The 23,465-nt window shown below is 36.3% G+C and overlaps 1 long non-coding RNA gene and 1 pseudogene across 1 annotated transcript; one reads left to right on the top strand and one right to left on the bottom strand.

Moving 5' to 3' along the window:
* Positions 1–6,723: 6,723 nt before the first annotated feature.
* LOC110674333 lies at positions 6,724–7,992 on the top strand (annotated as a pseudogene).
* An 8,655-nt stretch (positions 7,993–16,647) lies between these two features.
* On the bottom strand, positions 16,648–21,152 carry LOC110674667. Its single transcript, XR_002499081.1, has 3 exons — positions 21,087–21,152; positions 20,822–21,014; positions 16,648–17,045 (listed from the first exon to the last, which is right to left on the bottom strand). It is a non-coding gene; the product is annotated as an uncharacterized LOC110674667 (long non-coding RNA).
* Between the last annotated feature and the right edge of the window lie 2,313 nt (positions 21,153–23,465).

Genomic DNA, 23,465 nt, shown 5'->3' with positions numbered 1-23,465 from the left:
CCAACCAACCAACCAAAAACGTGCAGCGTGACGTCATTGTTAATTGGTTCATAATATTGTGCTCCGCAAGGAAAATCTACGGAACGCAATTATTGGATAATTTGTATTTCAGAATTGCGTTTGAATTGCGCGTAATATTGTCTGCGCGTTACTGCCACTGCTGGATGTTGATTTAAAATGAGCGCCGGAATATTATCCCTTTTATTCGCTCCTGATCCACACCATCCGTCCGCATTCAAACAACACGCATGACTTTTGTCGTTACGAAAGGAAGAAATCACAAAAGAGAAAAGGATGGACACACCGTCCTCTGGTTGGTGCTGACGACTGTAACTCACCACTTGCTACACACTGGTTTCACTTCTTTCGTACTATATACCATCAGGATCACTAGATCATTTTTTCACAAATTTGTTCGAGATGGATAGGAATGACGTCATCAAGTAGTTGTCAGTTTTCGGAATGTATCACCTTCTCAATATAGTAACCGTGTGTCATATACCTGCGCATTCTAAGCGCCGTCGAACTGTCATTCGATGCGAAGTTCGAATAACGAACAAGCGAACCGAAGGGTTCGATCTAGAACTAGAATAAATAGACGATTAGTCTGATCTGAAACTTCAAGCTTATCGGTCTATAGCATCACACGTCCAATCGCTGTCATAAAGTTCAGAGTACCTTTTAAGGTCGGTCTTTTCCACCCTTTGGTTTAAATATTTAAAAGTGGCGAACGAGGAAAAAAAAATAATTTGTGCGTAAAAATATAAACCCCGGAAAAAGTGGACGGCTTGTAAAGAGCCAACTTTCCAGTTTCTGCACGGCACATCGGCGGACGCCATTGTATCTGGGGCATTGAAGGACGGCTGATCATTTGTGGCATTACTGCGGCGGTAGAAAATCAGCGGCTTCATCCGACAGGTGCTTGAAATCCAGCTGTGAGTCGAAATCACCGAATTGATTGGTAGTTCATCCTCCGTCGTAAGTAGAAACTCTCCGTGGGTAAGCGGAGTGATTTCTGGTTATTTTTTTATTTCTAACATTGCGTAACCATTTTGTGCAAAGCGTCTGAAGAGACAAAGAAAAGGCCTTTTCGTCTATTGAAACACACAACATAATAGGGTGACCCAATCTTTTATATGTTTAACAATTAATGATAATAGACTTGCAAAAAGATTTCTTTTGTGGTTCTATTTAATAAGAGATTTTATTCTTTTTTTTAACAGATAACAGCTAGCGTATGAAGCCATTGTGTAGTGATTTTTATCACATGATTCATTAGCTGGGGATTGTTTCTAGAACAAAAAGAAAAGTTTCAACGGAACAGTTTTGGATAAGTCACTAGTGCCTTTGGACATTGCTGGAAGGTTAAGACACGGTCCGGAGGTGAGCCTAATCCAAATTCTTCACATCAGCGACAGTTATTAAGGATTGACCGTTTGGAAACCCACCAACTGCGTCCGGCAGGATTAACGACAACGGTCGTCTCGTTGGCAAAGGTCAAAAGGACATTATCGGTAAGTCAGTTTTTTATTTTTCTCTTAATTGAATCACAAAGCCAGTGATATTTTTCTAATTGCTAATTGATTTTGTACATTTGTTTTGTTTTACTATTGTTATTTTTTGTGGATTTGTGCAATTATTTCTGGCCATTACTCCTATATTCTTTATCATTGACGAACTGCGTACATATTTTCGCATATATTTTGCATAATCATATAATTGTATAGAAAACATAGAAAGTTTAACGATGAGTTCCAACATTGCCTGTACCATTGAGCCATACCGCAGAGGTGCTAGTTTTAACGATTGGTACTCCAGGCTGAAATTCTTTTTTAAAGTTAACAAAATCGTCGACGAAGACAAAATGGCGTATTTCGTCACACTCAGCGGGCCAGTGATTTTTGAAGAAATTAAACTACTGTACCCTGCTGGCAATTTTGAAGAGGCGGCTTTCGACGATTTAATCGCGAAATTAAAAAACCGTTTAGACAAAATAGAACCCGATTTAGTCCAGCGATATAAATTTAGCACCAGAATCCAAAATCACGACGAAACTACTGAAGATTTCATTTTGTCGTTAAAATTACAAGCCGAATTTTGTGGTTTTGGGAATTTTAAAGATATAGCTATCTTAGATCGCATTATTGCGGGAATTAAGGACAAAAACTTGAGACATCGATTACTAGGAGAAGAAAAGCTGACTTTGGTAAATGCAGAAAAAATCATAGCGACTTGGGAGGTGGCAAAGGCGAATGCTGATACAGCAGAGGAGAGACAAACGTCGAACCCAGTACAGATTGCAGCAATCCAGAGCGGATCAAAAGGAAATTATGGAAAAGCTTATGGGAAAATGAAGCAGACGTTTGAACTAGCGAAAAGATACCAAAATGATGACTTCCATGGAGAGGCAGGAACCAGCAGGGGTCCAGTTAAAAGTCGTCTTGGGATCAGACCATACGATTATGGACAACAAGCGAGAGGATATCGACCAACCGGATCCAAAAGGGTTAGTTTTAAACCGCAAGGAGGAGCTGTACCTCGGGTTAGACCGGATTATTCGCAAATGATTTGCAATTTTTGCGGTATGAAAGGCCACATAAAGAAAAAGTGTTTTAAGTTGAAGAATCTCCACAGGGATGCGGTCAATCTAGTTGACAGTTACAGACCAGGACCTAGTGCAGATCGACACATAGCAGAACTGATGGAGAGGATGCAAACTAACGAGTCGGAAGACGAGCAGAGTGATTCAGGTGATTGTTTGGAATGTATGTTGGTTTCGTCCATTAACAAAATAAGTGATCCGTGTTTGGTTTTTGTTGAAATTGATGGTAAAACTGTTGAGATGGAAGTTGATTGTGGTTCGTCAGTTTCTGTTATTAGTAAAAGCAGATATTTTTCGAAATTTTCAAACCCTTTGCGAAAATACAGCAAGAAACTAATCGTGGTCAATGGATCAAAACTTAAAATTGAAGGTGAGGCAAAGGTCATGGTCAAATTTAACAATAAACAAGAGATGATGCAATTGCTTGTGCTTGATTGCGATAACGAATTTTATCCTTTATTGGGGCGTACTTGGCTAGATGTGTTTTATCCAAATTGGAGACATTATTTTACTAATTCATTAGTTATTAATAGTCTTGAAACAGAGTCCAGCGAAATTGCTGTTGACGAAATAAAAAAGAAGTACAGTCAGGTGTTTGAGAAGAATTTTTCAAAACCCATTAAAGGATTCAAAGCTCAACTTGTAATGAGAGATGAGTCACCTATTTTTAAAAAAGCCTACGACGTTCCTTATAGACTTAGGGAAAAAGTTGCTGATTATTTGGACAAATTAGAGAAAGAAAAAGTCATTACTTCTATCAAGACAAGCGAATGGGCATCACCTATTGTTATTGTTATGAAGAAAAACAACGACATACGTTTAGTTATTGATTGCAAAGTATCTATCAACAAATCAATTATACCAAATACTTATCCATTACCTACAGCACAAGATATTTTTGCAAATTTGGCAGGTTGTAAGATTTTTTGTGCCCTTGATTTAGAAGGAGCATACACTCAACTTGAGTTGATGGAGAGGTCCAAACAATTTGTGGTTATCAATACTATGAAAGGATTATATACATATAATAGACTTCCACAAGGAGCTTCTTCAAGTGCTTCTATTTTTCAGCAGGTAATGGATAAGGTTTTAGAGGGTATAGCGTATGTGTCATGTTACTTAGATGATGTGTTAATTGCTGGGAGAAATCTGGAAGAGTGTAGGAAAAATCTTTTTTTGGTCTTAGAGAGACTAGCAAAAGCTAATATAAAGGTAAATTTTGAGAAATGTAAATTTTTCGTTACTGAGCTCACTCATCTAGGGCATATAATTAGTGAGAAAGGGCTAATGCCATGCTCTGACAAAATTGCTACAATTGAGAAAGCCAAGGCTCCCAGAAACGAGACCGAATTGAAATCATTTCTGGGTTTGTTGAATTACTACCATAAATTTATTCCACATTTGTCTTCGAAATTATATCATTTATATAATCTATTGAAAAATAATGTAAAATTCGTTTGGGATGACAACTGTCAAAAAGCTTTTGAAGAAAGCAAAAATTTGTTATTGAAAACCAATTTTTTGGAATTTTATGACCCTAAAAAACCGATAGTAGTTATTTCTGATGCATCAAGTTATGGTCTCGGCGGTTTGATAGCACATGTAATAGAGGAAGAAGAGAAGCCAATTAGTTTCACATCATTTTCATTAAATGAAGCACAAAAAAAATACCCTATTTTACATTTAGAAGCGTTAGCATTGGTCTGCACGATAAAAAAATTTCATAAATATCTGTATGGTCAACACTTTACAGTTTACACTGATCATAAACCGCTAGTAGGAATTTTTGGAAAGACGGGTAAAAACTCGATATTTGTGACCAGACTTCAGAGATTTATCTTGGACTTGTCCATATATGATTTTGATATAATCTATAGACCATCACATAAACTTGGGAATGCGGATTTTTGTTCGAGATTCCCTTTGAGGCAGGATGTTCCTGAAAACCTTGATCCAGAAATTATTAAAAGTATCAATTTCAGCAAACATATTCCGTTAGATTATCAAATGATAGCGGAGGGTACGAGGAATGATGAATTTTTACAAGAAATCAAAGGATTTTTACACAAAGGTTGGCCTGAAAGAGTGAGCAAACGGTTTAGTCAAGTTTTTGCGAATCAGCAAGAATTAGAATTAGTCGACGATTGTTTGCTCTACAAGGACAGAGTGATTATACCAAAAATATACCAATACCAAGTTTTAAAACTATTGCATAATAATCATGCAGGTGTGGTCAAAATGAAACATTTGGCTCGAACCATGGTTTACTGGTACGGAATCAATGCGGATATAGACAATTTTGTTACACAATGTGATGCTTGCAATAGCATGATGACTCCGCATAAATCAGAGAATTCGTCCAAATGGATGCCCACGGCTAAACCTTTTAGTAGAATACATATAGATTTTTTTTATTTTGAACATCGTACCTATCTATTGATTGTTGACAGTTTCTCAAAATGGATAGAAATAGAACTAATGAAAAAAGGCACTGATTGCAACAAGGTTTTAAAGAAGTTAATAGCATTTTTTGCTCGTTTTGGCTTACCAGATGTGTTGGTATCGGACAATGGTCCCCCGTTTAATTCCCATGATTTTAATTTTTTTCTTGAGAGGCAAGGTATCAAAGTGATGAAAAGCCCTCCTTACAACCCTTCAAGTAATGGACAAGCCGAAAGATTGGTAAGAACAGTGAAAGAGGTATTGAAGAGATTCTTGTTGGAACCGGAAATCATGGAGATAGATCTGGAAGACCAGATAAGTCTATTCTTATTTAATTATAGAAACAACAACATGACAAGTGATGGACACTTTCCAGCTGAGAGGATATTCTCTTACACACCAAAGACCATCTTAGATTTGATTAACCCCAAAAGACAGTATAAACACCATTTAGAGGTACCACAACCAGTTGATGAAATCATCAAGAAATCCTCAGCGGGGAAAATCCCGATGTATCCAAAAGATACCATTGATGATCTGATGGTGGGAGATGCTTTATGGTACAAAAATCATAATCCTAACCACCATTCTAGATGGATAAAAGCATCTTTCATTAAGCAATACTCTCCCAATACATTCCAGATACGTATTGGAAGCGCAGAGACCATGGCACATCGGGACCAAATCAGGATTCGTAAAGATGACTCAACGTGGCGAAGGCCTAACGTTTTCATCACGCGATATGACCCGAACAAAACATTGAACGATGCAGTTGTGAATCCAAGCGAAGGACAAGAGGTTCGCAAAGGCGTAGATGATGGTCTGTTGGTCGAAAGTACACGAAGCAGAAAAAGGAAACGTGTGGTCCCCGAAGCTGATTTTCAGGAGCCTAGACGGTCGAAGCGAAGTAAAAAAGTGAACCGAAGTGATGATTATCATTATGATTAAGTTTTGAATTATCTATTAACGAGCTCATGTTTAGATTTTAAATTTTTGAATTCGATTCCTTGATAAATGTCAAGTTCTGATTATATAATATACTTTCTTGGTAAAGGGGGAGAATTGTCATATACCTGCGCATTCTAAGCGCCGTCGAACTGTCATTCGATGCGAAGTTCGAATAACGAACAAGCGAACCGAAGGGTTCGATCTAGAACTAGAATAAATAGACGATTAGTCTGATCTGAAACTTCAAGCTTATCGGTCTATAGCATCACACGTCCAATCGCTGTCATAAAGTTCAGAGTACCTTTTAAGGTCGGTCTTTTCCACCCTTTGGTTTAAATATTTAAAACCGTGGTAATCCTTGAAATTATCTACAACTACAGTCGAAATTCGTTCGTTGCATTATCTTTAATGGTGGTAAGCTCCATCGAGGATGATACCTCAATCAAGTATTATCCTCGATTTTACTAAGCATCGAACGGTATTATCTTCGATTTTAATCCGAGTATTAACTTTAGTGCGCCGATTTTGGCGTACTAAAGTTAATACGAGATTTGCAAAATGATGGCTGCGTGCATTCATTTGCCAACACGCACACTACTGTAATCACATGGGAAAGAGAAACGTCAAAACAGAAAAATCAAAACATATTGTTGTTGAGTTTTTCCTGCCGGTGCTTGGTGAAAGCAAATTTTCAATGGGAATTACAACCAAAAGTAAGTTTACAGTGAAAAAATCTTACCTGCGTTTTATTCCAAATAATATTTTTTTTAGATTTCATTGAGCAGCTGCCGACGATCCGCCAGACCATTCGGGAGGCTAGCTTCTTCGCCAGCGATGGGGAATTCACCAGGCTGATCTCGGATCGAAATGTGCTTCCCTTCGATACACCGGAGGAGGTGTACCTGAAGACGATCGACAATTCGGTCGATTTCGTTATTATTCAGCTGAGACTGTGCGCCTTCCGAGTTGATCCCGAGAGCGGCAAGGTCTCGGCCAGGTGCTTCAACTTTCACTGCTATCCGAAGGGAAGGGTGCACATATTTTCTTGGCAGGGAGAGAGTATGCGCTTCCTGGCGGAAAATGGGTTCGATTTCAATAAACTGTTCAAAGAGGGGTTGTCCTACTGTGGCGCAGCGGACGAAGATCGACTGAGAACGGAACTCAAAGAACGGCAGGATCAACGAGCCGTAGCGCTGGAAACGGACGAAGAGGAAAATGCCAATAACTATTCGCTGAACATGGTCCCTGTTCCCCGGAGGTGGAAAATCTGATGGGAGAAATCAGTGAGCGAATCGAGGAATTCCTAAAATCGGAAGATAAAGACTACACCATAACTAACTGCAATGGATTCCAACGCAAGCTGGTATATCAAATGATTGATTCACAGTTCAGGAAGACGGTCTCAACCTCTTTCGTGACCTTGGAGAACAATCATAAAGGATAGCTTTGTGGAACGCAAAAGAACGAAAGAACAGGAGCTGAAACTGAAAGAGGAACGGGTGGCTCAGAAAAATGAAGATCTGGAACGCATGGTTCTGCAGGAATTGTCCCGGGCGAGAAAATTGATCATTGGACACAACATGCTGTTAGATTTGCTGTTTATCATACGGCAGTTTTTCCGGTCGCTACCGCACTGCTATCAGGAGTTTAAGAAGATCGTTCGAAATCAGAAGATATCGAGCAAAGAATAGGCCAATACTTTGAGCTTCTACCACGGGTACGTTAGTTCGTTGAGTTGGACGATGAGGGATGCCTAGAAATATTATCCTGCATGCGATCATTGAAGAAAATTTGCCAATCAAGTGGCTCCGCTGGGTTCCGTTATGGATACGTATAGTACTGCGCGACCGCGCTGCGTCGCCATTGCCGATACTAATTACACTAATTAGCATCAAACGAGGAATCGACGATGTGCCATATGCCGATAAGTTAGGCTTAAGTTGCATCGAAGCCACAGCTTAAACTTTCTAGAGCACAAATCTGGATAACCGAACAACCGTTCACGTTGAAAACTTGATTGATTGGTCTCTCGCTGATGGTGACCAATCGATCCAATTTTCAGCTCAGAACGCTGTCTAGTTTTCTACTTGTGGTCTTGAAACTTTAAGGTTTGGCTTCAATACACCTTCATCTTGTTCTTAGACTCCTTCAAGAATTGGCGCAGGGAATTAAAAAAAAATGCCCTAGTTACTCTAGCACTTCGTATAACTATTCGTCGGATTTTTTCAATAGTCTTTCCAGTGCTTGCACTAGGAATGACCTTAGAGTTTGATTACAGGGCTGCTAGCGAGTCACTTTTTAGTAACTTGGTCACTATTTTCGACCTTATCACTAAAAAGTCACTATTTGGAACTGCAACAAAAAGTCACTAAGGTCACTTGTTCGAGCAATATGGTTACCTAATTCACTATTTCGATGATGATAAAAATCTAAATTTGTTTTTGTTTTAATTTAAAAGTGTCAAGTAGACATTTCTGTTGATTTTTCTTGATTTATTTAATCAAATCGTTAGCAATCCCTACAGTAATATCACTCAACTTTTGAACGAACGTTTGAAGATTTTGGCATGAAAAGTTTTAAGAATTTAGATCGAAATTCCAACAAATACGGTAGACAAAAATTCTGCCAGAAAATCTTATTTGTTTTCAATTTTGTATTCTGCCGACCATTCCATTCAAGCACAAGAATTGGAATGTCGAAGTTTATTTTGAAAATTTCATGAAAGTTCCTTTACAATTTTTTGCCTTCGGAGTTCTTCTTCTTCTTCTTGGCATAACGTCCCCACTGGGACAGAGCCTGCTTCTCAGCTAAGTGTTATTATAAGCACATTCACAGTTTTTAACTGAGAGCTTTCTTTGCCAAAGTTAGCATTTTTGCATTCGCATATCGTGTGGCAGATACGATGATACTCCATTCCCAAGGAAGTCAAGGAAATTTCCATTACGAAAAGATCCTGGACCGACCGGCGATCGAACCCAGACACCTTCAGCATGGCTTTGCTTTGTAGCCGCAGACTCTAACCACTCGGCTAAGGATGGCCCCTTTCTTCGGAGTTCTTGCATTTGGTATTTTTAGAGAATTCTCTATCGACTTGAAAAAATGTTACCTATACCTATAACCTATTACGAGAGAAGGGAGTATTTTTGTACCATTTGTAGTCTCACTCTTCTTATTTCTGCTGCTCTATGCATATTGTTATTTGGCGATCCCATTTCTAAGATCATACCGTTTAAAGTAACCATGTCTTGTTCTAGACGAGTTAAGCAGTATTTTGAAGTACTGTAGTAAATAACATTTTAAATTTATTATCCATTAAAATACGTTCCTTATGTATTTTCATACTCATTTTGGAATTAAGGTCTGTAATTTTAAAGTCACTAAAGTCACTATTATTTTGCTGTCTGTCCGCTACTAACCCTGTTATCAGGAATTACGCAAAAAATTTCTTCGATAAATCCTCAAAAAATGTCTTTAAAATTTCTCCACAGTTTTTACGGTTTCTTTTTTATCTAAGATTTTTTCTAGGATTAAATGTTAGTTTTTTTTCCCAGGAGATGGAAGTATGGGCAGTATATACTCGCAATACAGTCCCATTAAGAAAATCATCATGTCGAGAAAAACGCATCTGAAGCTTATTGTAAAAGTTTTCGTAACGCCGTTGGTGGCAACAGAAAATTCTGGTGTCATTACTCATCAGGTTATCATTAAAGTATAAGAAAATGCTCAACAACTAAAATATTGTTAATGCAGTTGATTTTACTGTACAAATCCACTGTACGGTAATTATAGTGACGATGTTGAAGACATTCCTGGGCTTGATAGTAGCGTTGCGGCCAGCCAACATGAATAGTACTCTGGTATCACCCGCAGCACGCTTATGTTGGGTTTGAAACATAAGTATTCAGGCGTAAAATCGGGTAAGTTTTGATTAGCTTGATTTCGGCAAAGCTGTTAGAAATTATTAGATATCTACAATGCTTCCTTTTTTTATGCCTCTTCATTTCTCAGCATTAAATATAGCTAAATCACAGTTTGACCAGTCGACGATACCAGTGGCGATGTGCGTTTGCCCATGTTGTCCCTAAAAGCTTTCCCCTCCATGTCGTTGGAAGATGAACCTACCGGAGATTTCGTTGCTGATTGGCCAGAGTACTAGAGTAATTACAGCTTAGCTTGGAGGAAAGCTGTTTATTTTGTTTTTTGTTCAGACTTTCGCAAGAAATAAAAACTAAATATGTTTTTACCACTAATATCAGCAGCAGCATTTCGGAAAAATGAAGTCAAGCAAAACCAACATTTATATGAAATTAAGACGACTTAAAATACTCAAATTTGCAGCATGTCTTATTTTTTTCATAATCATCAGGAATCATAACAGGAAAGAGTTGGCTTGAATTTCATCGTAATCTACTAGTGCGGACTGTTATGCGAATACTTGCAATATGGGACACACATGGTTTGGTATTTTTTTCGCATTTTGTTCATACAAACATACAATTTTTAATATTCTACAAAGAAGTACACTAATAATGAACACGATTCATGGAGAAAACTAATAAATGATAAAAATTCAAATGGGACTGTTATGCGAGTATGGGCAGTACCGTGAAGGCCCCATACTCTGCGCACTTAAGGATTTTTAAATTTCAAACAGCTGTAATTAATTGAAAACAAAACACAATCCTCTGAAATTTTGGGAGCAAATACTTATTGATTTCATGTATAAGGAAAAAATATAAAAGCTTCACTAAGTAATGATTTTTATTGCAAATTTTTAATTTTTCTCAAGGGTGTCCGTGTTCCTAACTCTGCGCACTCATTTTTGCAATGCTCCTTATTCTGCGCATTCAGGTTCCTAACTCTGCGCACTCGATACATTATTTATAACAGTTGAAGTATTTTGCTAAAAGCATTACTAGCATTCAAACTCTGAATTAATCTTAATTTTCTTGCTTTATACGGCTTTACGTCCCCAGTGGAGCGTGGAATGTCTCTAACATAGAAGTTTATTAAGTGTAGTGAATTTTATTTTTAATTCAATCCATGATAATTACTGTTACTGAATGCCATTAAGTGGAACTCTCAAAATAATCGAAATCATCATATGATTTCCAAAACATGTAATTAACTTAGTTTTCTAAAATTCAAAGCAACATACAAAAAGGGTACAAACTACATCTTTTTTGCATTCTTTCTTGGCGTGTAAAGGAAAATTAGCTTTGACTGTTTATGAATTTTCACTAGAAAATACAAAAACCAAATTTTCTTTTATTCGGTTCGGGTCCGAGTTTGAATAAAATTAATAAGAACCTGGTTCTGATTTGTTATATGTGAAACCCGAACATTCCTACTAAATACGAAGAATAGTTTAAGCGAAAGGGTATATCCATGCTTAATGTATTGTTCATCACTCAATCGACAAGTATCGCCGCCCTGTATAAGCATGACGTTATTAATGAACGATTCTTATTTCAGATCAATAACAGTACTTTATTGGCGTTTCTATATAGCAAATACGATTAAACCTCGATGTTCCATTACTCGATATTGACTCATGAAACTATACAAAAAATCAAAATTATTCTATTGCATGGTTAGGGAGCATTCAAAAATTACGTCCATCGTTCAGGGAAGGAGGAGTCTACGAAAATGTGACAATGCATCCATTAGGTACTGTTAAAATCGCGACAGGGGATTGAGGGGACGGAGTGTAGAAATCCTTAAAATATGTTGGACGTCATTTTTTAATCTTCCCTTACTATGATGATCCCCTTAAACAATTTACCAAAACATTTCCATTCCATATCTCGATGGTGTCGACAAGTCGATGGTTCCCTTCAATATCGACCTCTGGAGGGTTGATTGTATGTTGAAAATAACGTTTTATAGCTGCTGCGCATAGTAAAAGACATAGTTGAAAAATGGTTCCTTACTATGCGCACTTAAGAAGAATAAGAAAATGAAGAGAAAATAAGGTGCACTTTACCAGTGATAATTGCTCGATAAATAAACTAGTGCCTACATACTAAAAATCTGAAATATATTCTCTTTAACTTGATTCAAATGACTTAAGTGATGAGGTACTCCCTTAGCATTTTTGCTAACGGGCAGTCAATTTGGACGTTTTTCAATATTTTTAAAGCTATTTTATTTTTTATTAAAGTAATAAACGAAAATTTGTCAAGAAAATTCTTCACGTACTTTTTTATTACTATTGTATCAATATATGGATAACAGTGTTGACCAGACTCATTTCCCCGAAATTCGAATTGTGAAGCCATGAACTGTTATAATTGTGCGTTGTATTCCTGAGATGGAGGGAGAGGCGGTTGGGCTTGAGTGTTGCACATGGGATCCGACAGTTTCGATCTCGGTGGGCCGCAATTCAAGTTTCGGTGAAATGATTCGCACTCACTCACTCACTCATCTCATTTCACCGAAACTTGAATTGTGGCTCTCCGGGAACAAAATTGATCGATTTTGTGTGCAGTTCTCAAGCTTTACCATCTGCTTTTCTATCTTAGGAGGATAGAGCGTGGCTGTAGTAGTTCGTGGCTTCGTAGTTCAGAAAATGTTATTTTCGGGGAAATGAGTCTGAACAACACTGATGGATAACAAATTTTAAACAAAAATTTAAATGATTTACCAGATTTTGGTGGATTTTGGTAAAAGTGCGCAGAGTTAGGGGCCCTCACGGTATATCACTAATTCATACAGTATTCCTTTAGAAATTCTTTCTAGAATTTCTCCATTAATTCCTTAACATAGGTACTAGGAATTTTCTTTTTAATTTCTCCTGTTTTTTATGGTTTGCTATACAAATTCCTGTAATTTCATTAATTGCTCAAAAGACTCCTCCATATTATATAAACAGATTCAATAATAATTTTGTTTAAGGATCTTTTCAGGAATCACTCCGGGATTTTTCTCCATATATTCCTCTAGTGGTTCAACAATGAATCCAGGGTTTTCACCAGAACCTTCTTTAAAAATTATTTAAGGAATTCGTCTAGAAAATATTCTACTATATCTTAATAAAATATTCCCACAAGAGTTTCTTTCTAAAATTTCTAGCGGGGTTCAGTTGTATAACTTCCCGGGATTTTTCATGAAATTTCAATACCAGAAGTTGTCCATAGAAGCATTATGAATCACCTAAGACAGGCCTGCCCAACCTTTTTGAACGCGCCAAATCTCAGCAATAACATTTGGTGGCGGGCCAGACTTTTTGTAGTCCACAGAAAAATCTTATTAATAATATTGAACAGTTGAAAGAAGCTTTCATATTGAATAATTTAAGAAAGTTCATGCGGAATTTGAATATTCTGATAACGACTTAGATCTCCATCCACTATGGTTTGCTTGAAAGTTCATCCCAGTCTGTTTCTTCATTCATAGTTATATTTGAATACACGTACACTGCCCATAAAGGCACAACTGTCCCATATTGAACAAGTAGGCATTGAGAAAATAACGCTCAAAGTTTGAAGATTGACTTCTCATACAAATGTTCATAATTTATAAGTACACTTCCGCATGTCATATTCAATTATCAAAACCGCATATATTACTTATTGTGCTACTATTGATCAGCAAAAAATATGAACTTGAGCGTAATTCAAGGTTTGCAGCTGGTATTGGGATGCAAAGTTCATATTGTCTGTTACATGGACAACAAAACGCGCCGTTATCTTTCTAACAGACCAACCAAATCGTCGCCAGCAAATAAATCAAAGCAGGTGATGTGCCGTTATGTTGGTAAGACTGGTAAATCTCAAATTCGCAGCGGCTGGTTGGCTGGCGACGATTTTGGCGACGGTTTCACCGGCGACGAATACAAATCGTAGCGTTCGATAAGGTGCAAAATTTACAATATATAGACTGTTATGCCTTTATTTTCCCATATGGGACTACACCAACTTCATATTTTTCCACAACATTTTCAAACAAAGTGTTTTAATTTTCATATGTCTAGTAAAGTATATAATCAAACTTGAATGTTGCAATGAAAAAAGGTGTTAGTTCGAAAATCAATATGGGACAGTTATGCTTTTATGGGCAGTACATTAGAGTGATAGAATTCAATCACTCTTCGCCTATTTTGTTCCTTAAATACGTTTTTAAGTCTTTCAACGACGAGAATGATCTTTCAGCGCATTGGATTGCAGTGGAAACGTTGCGATTATTATTGGCAGTTAGTCGAAGGAAAAAAAAAGATTGCAGATTTTGAAACATTACCAGTTTGTAGACGAATAGTTTGACATTGATTTTTCATAAAGACTGATCTACATTCATAAATTTATTTTCATTTTGCTCTCTTTCCATTATTGCAGAAAAATGATTCACGTATCGTAACATGTTTTCGTACAGTGCGATAAAAATTCAATAAATATTGCTTCATGAACAAGAAGTATCACGGATTTTTTTTTTAATAATTTGGCGGAGTAGGGAAAGTGTACCAGTTATGGCCATAGTGGTTCCCTATTTGGCCATATGTGTAATTTTCATAACTTTCACATTTAAAATCTTTTTGAATGTTTGAACATCAAGATCTATCTTAAATCTAACTACTACAACACACAAAATTTTTCAAAATTTGAAGACCTGAAAGCAATCACGTATGGCGAAATAGGGAACCACTATGTCCATAACTGGTAAACCTACCCTATTAGCAAAAAAGAGGATCGAATGCCAAGAAGAAAAAAGAAGAAGAAAAAAAAACATAATGTCGATTTAAGACTTTTTAACTTAGGAACTGAACCGCCATCTTCTTTGAGCTTTTCTAGGATTTTATTCATAATCATTGAAACCAAAAAAAAAAAACAAACACGTACCTTGAAAGTCGTTTAATTTTGCCAAATGCTACGCTTACTTAAAGATTGTTGAAGCTTCTCATGTTACATCAATCCATTGTTAAGAATTTAAATATATCTACATGAATGTTTAAAAAACATCTCGTCCAAATTCTGCAGTATATTTATTACTAAAAATGAGATAATTATGTTTTTATTAATCTCTTCTTGGTCTATTAATAAGAAAGTCGCAATTTAAAAAAATACTTCTCCGGTGTTTGTAGATTACAGTTTGGTAAGTCATATATTGTCCTGCTCTGGGGGGTTTGACCCCCAAAACCTCCCCTTGGTTGCGCTACTGGTACACTTACTCCTACATTTTAATGGGGTGGGGTAAGTGGATCAAGTATTATTATCATTTATTGACAGACTGCTTACGAGAGTTTCAATAAGTTTTAATTTCCGACAATGTTGTTGTCCTTTATCTCTTTTCATTCCTAGCTTAAATTTGTCAAATTGATCATGACAAATTTGACAAAATCCACCTAAAAAGTTTTTTTTTAATTGTTCTGGTATAAAAAATATAAAAGAATGAATATAGCAAAAATCAAACAAAACTTTTCGTGGTTTATCTATTATTTATAAGTTGCGAAAAAAGCAAAATAAACAAATTTTGAAAACATATTATTGTACTCAATTTGACCATATACATTTTAGATTGATGATACAAATATATTCATAAATAGAATAAAAGGATTGCACTGTGTTATTCAAAAGTACATGTAACAAACATTTTTAAACTACGAGTGGAATAGTCCAACAATACTTCTCTTTAACTTAAGTGTATAAATGGATGAATTTTGTCCGAACTATTCTAGTTACAATGTTTTTTTTTCGAAGTTCATACTAAAACTAATGTATGAATATTTTTCATAATATTTTGATACAATAAAGATTCTTTTTTATTTTAAAGTATTAAAATGTAACATAACTAGCACTAATAACAAGAACGAGAGTAATATCATTTTTACGATACATAATTACACCACATTTGTGTTGAGAACATTTTTTTTTATTTGTGATCCACTTACCCCACCATGGTAGGGCAAGTGGGTCATTTGGCAAATTTTCAAGCCCCTCATACTCAATACATAATAATCAGAAAAATCGAAATAAAATGACGATATGAAGTAAAATAGTCCTTCATTTGTTATTCACAGAAAAAGTTTGATTTACATTATTCACGTTAGCTGTACATAACAATGAAGTTGACTATTCATTTTTCTGTATCCACTTACCCCGCCTAGGTACCTTATATAAGTTCTTGAGTTAATTTGTTTTACGTTTACTAAGAGGCGTTTTTTGCTTCACAAGTACATGAATTTAATTCGTTAATTAACATTCTGAATTGCTGCGGCAAATAAAATGTATTACGTAATAAAAAATGTTATCAATAGTTCGACAGAATTAGGATGATCATGTTGTCTACAATAGAACACCTAGATACGATTCTACCCCATTACCCCGAATGCCATTTCCCCGAAACCCACCACCCTGAATCCCATCACCCCGAATGCTATTTCCCCGAATTCACAATTCTCTTCACATGATGATATGGATGACATTTCCCAATGATTTTGAAATTCGGGGTAATGTCATTCGGGGTGATGGGTCGTTCGAGGTTTTGGAATACGGGGTAATGGCGTTCGGGTTAACGGCATTCGGGGTAATGGGGTAGAATCCCTAGATACACCCGATTCTGTTTTTGCACGGGGAATGCGTACCGTGCAAAAAATGTTTTCAGTTCAAAATTTCAAAAACCGTGCAAAAATGGAACACCATTTCTCTACGTTTCATGCAAAAATAAGGTTTTGGCGGAAAAAAATGTATGGACACTTATTTGCACGGCCGCATAAAGAAATCCATGCAAAAACAGAATTGGGTGTATAATGTTTGGATAACATTAATAAATACAATGTTATTTTTTTAATAAAGTGTATTGTTTAACAACCACGTTGAAATTTTTTTATTACGTGCCCAACAGTTTAGCACCTTTTTTGTTTAAATTCTCTTCATTTGTATCAACAATTCTTTGTCTTTTTTGTCCTTTTACTGGTTGTATCCTTTCCTTCAAAGTAGCGGTCATTCTTTCGATGGTCATGCGGTGGCGGTAGCAAATGACGTCAGTCAGATAATCATCCCTCTTCTTTGTTACGTCACCACTACTCTCATTAGGCGGCATCCACAAATTACGTTACGCTCTAGGGGGAGGGAGGGAGTAGGCACAAGCTTTACGACTTTATAAAAATTGAAAATGTTCGTACAAAAAGTGTTACGGAGGGGGGGGGGGAGAAGTCAAAAATTACCAATTTTAGCGTTACGTAATAAATGGACGTTGCCTTATGGTACTATGGCTATTCGAAATTCAAAAGAGATTGAATATCCCATCTTCTATATCTTCCTTAGATTCGTAATGATAAAAAATAGCGTTCTGTGAAATTTTCAACGCTTGATGGTTCAACGCTCCGTAATCATCGTCATCATCGAAACTTCAACAGCAGTTTTCCGTTCAAAACGAAAAATTATTCAATGAAAATGTGTTCACTGTGTTTCGGTTGGAGATTAGAATACGTTTAACACACTTTAGTGCAAATTTTAATGATTTTGAACAAAAAAAAAACTTTAAAGTAGATGCAGTACCGTGTACCTTTTAATTCCGCTCCTAAATGCTTATCTTTGACAGATACGCGTATTTCGACTACCACTTGCAGTCTTCTTCAGTGTCAGTTACTCGTATCCACTACTGACACTGAAGAAGACTGCAAGTGGTAGTCGAAATACGCGTATCTGTCAGAGATAATCATTTAGGAGCGGAATTAAAAGGTACACGGTACTCCATCTAATTTAAAGTTTCTCTATTTGAGATTCTGCTCAGAGGATGTTTTTTTTTTAATTTCGAAATCAATGACGGATTGACCCTCAAAAGTGACCCAAAGACTATGTAAGTTTATATGGAAATTACTGTAGAGAAATATTGAAAAATGTCCAGGGCTGGTAGCGGTCAGACAGCAAAATAATAGTGACTTTAGTGACCAAAATGATCGAAATAGTGACCAAAAAGTGACCTAGAAGTGACTTCAAAACTACAAGTATTAGTCATAAAAATGACAGTGCAAATACGTTCTATGTGTATATTAACCAATTAAGGGGGCAGAGCTACTTGGGCACTTCCATGATTCACTTTGGCATAGTGAGTTTTTCTCGGCCGAATTGTCTGAAACTTTGCAATAAAAAGCACTTCAATACTACGCATATTGTGGTCAAATATGAGCTCTCCAACTTTCAAAAAACCCCACTGCCGAAGTGAATCAAAAGGGCCAAGAATAGGATCCGGCTCCCTACATATTGGGTGAATTTAGAATGTAGAAAACTAAAGGAATGTCAAATATTTCTTACCAATTATGTGAGAGGGATAAAACTTGATCGTCATAAATCGTCAAAAACATTGCGCATTGGAGCTTTCACTTATCATTTGTCTTATGAGACAAATATTAGCTTGATATAGGTGACTATTTTATGTGTCTGATTCCAGCAAAAAAAAAAAAAAAAAACAAAATCAAGTACAGGAACTCCGGTAAACAAACTCGTGATAATTTTCTACCAAATACCTGTTTATGAGGAATTTACTGAAAAAAAATCATTAAAGATTTTGAAGTAGAGGTGCAAAACGTATTACTTGAAGCATTGCTTAACAAATTTTTGGAACAAATCGAGGGATTTGTTTTTGTTGTAGACAAAATAGTAGCGAAAATCATGAATGAATTTCATAACATCCAGAAATAAATCCTGAGAGAATTCATAAAACAAACAAAAAAGTAGAAACTTGGGCTAAATTTGTGGCAGAATTTCTGAAAAATTAAGCCATTTCTTCCAAATAAACAATAACTCCAGAACGCAAGTGATTATTGACGAACTCGAGACAAACCGAATTAAAAAAAGACAAGGACACCGTCTTCAGTCATTTAGTTGCACAGACTGTAACTTAACACTAGACAACGAACAAGCATGCTCCAGTGGCACAACCGAGAAACATTCCTGACGAAAAGTTTCAAGGGCTGCAGCGGGAATCGAACTCACACCCCATGACACGATGCGCTTAAATGGCTGAAGACACTAACCGCACGGCCACGAGGTCCACGAATTAGATTAATTTTGTGAATAAAGTATTAGAAAATGATTCCATGCGTACTTAAAATATATGTATTTCAACTAAATGTTTCAGTAAATGAATTATTGAAAACAATTATATGACTCAGTGGCGACTCCTAACCTCACGTTTTATCTGATCTACGACTCTGAAAATGACTAATTTTGCATACTTGGATTGTAAAGCAAACAGTAAACGATAGAAATCGCATATTTGTTGCTGAAATTCATGAACAGACGGATTTGACGTAAAGGGATAGCCACTGATATCACTATTGATTAATTATTATCGTAAAACAATGTTCAAGCACTCATTATACTGTGCTGTTTCGAATTGTCGAGCGCTTCGAAAGCCGGACATTCTCCATGCATATAAGTTGTTGAAATTATAGATTTTGAGTGAATTACGGCCGCTATCCGAAATTCTAACCGTTCGGCAAATTCAAATCAACACGATAGAAACGTGTTTTTTTTTTAAAGAAATAGTTGACCAAACTTGTGTAAAAAAGAGTATCAAGAGGTAATCAATGGAAAATGTATATTTCATTTGTTTGGAACTTCTATTGTAATTTCTGAAATAACTTTCAGCAAAATTAGTATTCGGTTTTGAAGTCCTCAACGAGTTTCTGACAAACTCTAAATTTGTTTGGTTATTATTCCTAACCTTTCTTTGGTTAATCTTCCAGAGAAGTTTTGATGAGGTTCTTTTAAGTTTACGATTCCTTCTACAGCCGCAGATTACTGCAGAAAATGCACTAGTAATTTATTCAGCATGTTTGTCAGATATTGGTCCTGATTTGGCAAAAATTTATTGAAATAATTCAGACAAAGAAATCATCCCAAAGTCGCTTTCTAAGTTTTGTCAGAATCTTTTCCAAAACTTTTCTCAGAATTTTTTTATATTTTCCGTTGGAATTGTCTACGGTATTTTACCCTGAACCCATCCTTAAAGTTAGCCGGGAGTCCTGTCCTATTGTTTTCAGTCAAGAATCTTGACACTTTGTCTTAATAATAACAAATATCTATTTCTTTCTGTTTGTATTCGAAAAGCTTACCCAGCTTCAAATTTCTATAGATTCTAGATTTCATCAGATCACTAAAAAAGTGACTTTAGTGACCATTTTTCTGAAAAAAGTGACTTTAGTGACTTTTTGTTGAAAATAGTGACTTTTTAGTGACCAAGTCGAAAAAAGTGACCAAGTCACTAATAAGTGACTTGCTACCAGCCCTGAATGTCCCGTATACTTTAGCACTGAAATATTATCTTATTGTAACAATTCATTTCTCAAATATTAATAAAGAAAATTGTTGTTTCTTCGTTTAAGAGCTAATTTTGTTTGAAGTTTCTTCAAACTTTGTAGGGCTATTACCATATGAAGCTTAATAACACCAAACAAATCCATGAATATATCTTCTTCCATTCCTTGTATTGTACTATTCTCTTCAACAACTTCCTTTACAGGGCTTGGGAGAATAAGTTTTCACTATGCGATGATAAGTTTGAACTAGCATTATAGGTAGTACTAACGTACTGAGAACATATCTCAAAATTTCTCCATAGTAATTTCCATACAAACATACATCGTCTTTTGGACCACATTTAAATGTTCGTCGATAGAACTTAAAATTTCACATAACACTATTTTTACGGTTAGGAAGGCAAGGAATGTGGTGGAAATATAAAACTTTTTTTAAATTTTGAATTGCCTTATTATGGTACACTTCAAGGGATTGGGGAGGTGGTCATGGTAAGTGTGACAAGCCTTTCTATATAAGGGTTCACAAAAAGCGTAACGAAATGGGGAGGGGAATGAGAGAATTCCAAATTCACCTTATCGCCTTTGATTGAAACTGTAGATTGCACCTAGTCCAAGGTCTAGTCTAACCACCAGTGTGCCGAAGAACACGATGCCCGCCTTGCATTACACGGAAATAACATTATTGGCTGCTCGGCAGAAGAAACGAACGGTAATCATGCAGATGGCCAATTCTTCCGAGTTTTGTAGCCGCGGACATTCTCACCGCTAAAAATGGAACGGAACAGATCAGAAGCTGCTAACAGTTGTCTATTAAACTTCACTTATTCCGATACTAACCTTGATGCGCGCCTCCGCATATTAGGGCTGTTGAAACCCATCGCAGGCCGGATATGTAATTCAAGTTTTAAATGGGGAACAACTAAACTCAAGAAGTTTTGAGAACCAAACTGGTTAGCAACGACGTTGTTTGTTTACGAAGTTGCGATAGAAAAATAGAAAACAGGTAAAAAAAACATCTTTGACATTTCTTTTATACTCAAATTCTCACACGCATACATTCATACATTTTCAGAAGTGGCTGCATCCTTTGACGTTATTACCCAGTTTGGTGCTTAGCGAACGGGGTACTAACTTTTAATCCGGATTTTCGAAAATCCGGATTAAATCAGGTATTAACTTCCATGGAGCTTACCACCATAAGTGGGGTACGTTTCAATTGGGCTCCCGTTAGAGGGGCTATAGCCCACCTTAATCGAAGGCAAACGTCATTTTCTGACATAAGACGCAATTTATCAATGTTTATAGCTTCGTTTGTTTGTTTTATGTTATTTGACAACTCGAAACTCAGCCCGATTAGTCAAAGTCTTGCACTAAGTGGGCTACAGGTTTAGCGCAACGAATGAAGTTTGACTGTACCATCGAAATATTAGATTCATAGAACTAGTAGTTTATTTTTAATAAATCATCGAAAAAAGCTTGAAAAAGGCCTTTTTAAATTGTCACTTTTAAGGCTTCACAGATAATCTCGCTTTTAGGTAGACGAATACTATTTAGAAATCTCACATTCCTGTCTATCATATCATACATCATATTGGAAAGCTCTAGAAAATTTGAAAGGAACACGATTCTCTTGATTTGTTCTTATTGCGTATCTATTCTACACGCAGCGAACTGGACTATATAAATTCATATATATTTGCCTTAAGAATGATGGAACGAATTTTGCAATACGAAAGCTGTGTGTATCGTTTTAGCATCAGCCCACATTAAGGCGTCGATAGAAAAGGGGAGTGCGCACGAGCCTATTGATCGCAAGGTTCTTGGTTCGATTCCACGATGCCGCGAAAACTATTGTCGTTTTCAAATTTCGGTTTTATAACGTAAATTTATGAATTTCAATCCGATTTCTTGTGGCGAATTTTCATAAGGGGTTCCTATGTTTATCGATAGTTCACTTTCCTGAGTGTTGTTTGTTTGGCCAAATGTCATCCCCTAAAAGGGGTGAGTTTGGGCAAATTTTCGTACGTTTCCTATTTAGAGGAAAATAATCAAACTTCAATCATTTGGTCAGCATTGGCAAATTATTCTCTTATTTAGCAGAACATATCATGCAAATTGCGAAAATTGTTTAGAAATAAATGAGGACTTACACATTTTTGGCCAAATCTCACCCCCATCGACGATACTTGCGCAGTTGTTTTTAAATTTCTTTAAATGCAAAAGGTAAATAATTTCACCGTGAATTGAACTATTCGCTGAATGGCTCGATATGGTTGTGGTCTGTAAAGGTTGCTGCTGTTGAATGCTCTATTACCATGTTATTACCGAGAGAGTGAATGGTAACATAAAAAAAATCGGTTGCGATGTTTCACGATTTTTTGTTGGTTTATAATTAGCACTCTCCGCATATTGTTCGATCGGCTTATTCGGATCAAAATCCAAACTTTACAATTAAAATTTATTTGCGTTCATATTATTCTCAGTGTATGAGACAATCAGAATAGATCCTTTGCAAATCAATTCACTTATGACTTGACGCATAAACATCATCCTCTGATTCGCGACTACGAAGCTGCTGATGTTTTCTTCGGTTTTATGTGAGAAAAACAAGGAGAGATGTTTTTTGCTTTTTTTCACGTACACGATGACAGTTTCTTACGAGGTTTTCCGTTGGTGCAAGTGCTTTGTGAAATCTCCTTTTGCTTCGTAGTCGCGAAGGGATCGTTCAAATATTACGTAGTGCAACAGGGGGAGGGAGGGGGTCTTCCGTAGTGTTACAGTCCATACAAAATGTTTAAATTTCTCATACAAAAGCTGTTACGTGGGGGAGGGAGGGATTCTAAAATTGGCAAATTTTGCGTTACGTAATATTTGAATCATCCCGAATCACCTGTAGAACAAAAGGAGTGTTGCTAAAATAGTTAACCTATTAAAAGACGTAGGTTTCATATGTTTCTCAGTATATTGATGTTTATGCGCTACAATACGCAGATAAGGAAAGTATTGAAAGGCCCAATTATTACCAATGCATGCTTTGTTGCTTAATTCCAATAAATTAATGAGTTGTGTTTGACTTTTTCTATGAATTTAAATTGTGAATAATAAATACAAATTGAATATGGTTCCCTGGCAACCTTGTCCAATAATAAAAAGTGATTGCCGAGGAAATCAAAGTGCATTAATTTTAATTTGTGATTTGAAGCATTGAAATTAAGT

Source organism: Aedes aegypti, chromosome 1, assembly GCF_002204515.2.
Source record: "Aedes aegypti strain LVP_AGWG chromosome 1, AaegL5.0 Primary Assembly, whole genome shotgun sequence".
NCBI classification, from domain to species: domain Eukaryota; kingdom Metazoa; phylum Arthropoda; class Insecta; order Diptera; family Culicidae; genus Aedes; species Aedes aegypti.
The sequence above is the reverse complement of the archived record's forward strand: the minus strand, read 5'-3'. Positions and strand labels throughout refer to the sequence as shown.